This window comes from Pelodiscus sinensis, chromosome 25, assembly GCF_049634645.1.
Source record: "Pelodiscus sinensis isolate JC-2024 chromosome 25, ASM4963464v1, whole genome shotgun sequence".
Classification (NCBI taxonomy): Eukaryota; Metazoa; Chordata; order Testudines; family Trionychidae; genus Pelodiscus; species Pelodiscus sinensis.
In genome coordinates this window covers 17545821-17547190 of record NC_134735.1, presented here as the reverse complement: position 1 = coordinate 17547190, position 1370 = coordinate 17545821, and the positions used below count along the sequence as shown (strand labels likewise).

Sequence of the window (1370 nt, the reverse complement as noted above, 5' to 3'; positions counted from 1 at the left end):
GCAAACAGGCCCGCAGGAGGGAGGCGGCTAAGAACCCGCGCGGCTCGTGCGTTTCTCCCTCTCAGCTGGCGTAGAGGCGGGAGGGGAACGACACCTGCCCGGCTGGAGCTTTCGCGCTTGGGCTCGGGGCTTAAGCCCCGAGGCCGAGGCCCCGGCGCGGTTGCTGGGAGACGGGCTCCTGTGGCACGGCACGGCCCCTGAACCTTGCCGGCCACAAGGTGACCTCACCGAGTCCGAGAGGGATGGCTTGGAGGTGGCAAAAGGGAGCCCGCTAGCAAGCGCCAGGAGGCCGAGCGTAGCCACGTCCCTGGGTGGGCTCGAACCACCATCCTTTCGGTTAACAGCCGAACGCGCTGACCCATTGCGCCACAGAGACCTCGAAGGGGCTTCCGAAACGCTGCCTAGCAGCCTGCTCCTCTGCCTGGCCGTGCCAGTGCAGCCCAGGTGCTAGAGTGGATTGCGGGCAGTCTAGCCCAAAGGGAGCAGAGTGGCGCAGCGGAGGCGTGCTGGGCCCATAACCCAGAGGTCGATGGATCGAAACCATCCTCTGCTACGTGTGGGCCGGCCTCTTTTGACTCCGCGCCTTCACTCCAGGCTGCAAGTAGCTAAAGGCCAGGCCAGGATGCCGCCTGCGGGGAAGCTCTCGGCAGCCCCCCGCTTCCTGTGTGGGAGGCACGGAGGCCTCCTCTTCTGTCCTCAGGCAACAGGGCTTCCTCCTGCCCTTTTCCCACCCACAAGGGCCGCCGGGACCCGCTCAGGGAGCGCGCCAGGGAGGCTCTCCAGACCCTCGTGGAACAAAGCACTTCTGGACCACGCTACCCAGAGCCTTCATTCAGGCCTAGACAAAACGCCTAGACAAAGAGCTGCCACAGCATCAACACTGGCCTTGCTCTACTACTCCCAGGCACGCCAAACCCCTCACAAAGAGAACTTCTGCCTTCGCCATACTGCTCGACAACAGGACACGCGAGCAATTCCCTCCGACGCGCCGCTTCTCCCGCATCGCCACCACCCACGCTCTTTAGGCACACGCCGGCTGACCAAAACCCATCTCATCCCATCAAAAGCTTCTGCCCAGCCCAAGAGGACCAGCTACGTTCCCGGCTCAATTCATCCCTTACAGTCAGAGCCAAAAATCACCAGCTGACGGTCCTTCAGAATCCTCAATGGAAAGGGGGAGAGGGAATTGTGGGAGCACGGGCAGCACTCGCCACGTTCTCGGTTGAGGCTTGCAGCAGTCATGGAAGAGAGAGCTGGCTTCGGTCAAGTCTCGGGAGTACGGCCACGGCTTGGACGGGTCCTTCAGTCCTTGGCTCAGAGCTTCGGTTGGTAGCCCACATCCTCCCGAGGTAAAAAAGCAGGAGGGCTTT

At 62.7% G+C, this 1370-nt stretch overlaps 1 non-coding gene across 1 annotated transcript; it reads right to left on the bottom strand.

The window, feature by feature from the left end:
* Nucleotides 1-302: 302 nt before the first annotated feature.
* TRNAN-GUU (transfer RNA asparagine (anticodon GUU)) lies at nucleotides 303-376 on the bottom strand. The gene has a single exon. It is a non-coding gene; the product is annotated as a tRNA-Asn (tRNA).
* Between the last annotated feature and the right edge of the window lie 994 nt (nucleotides 377-1370).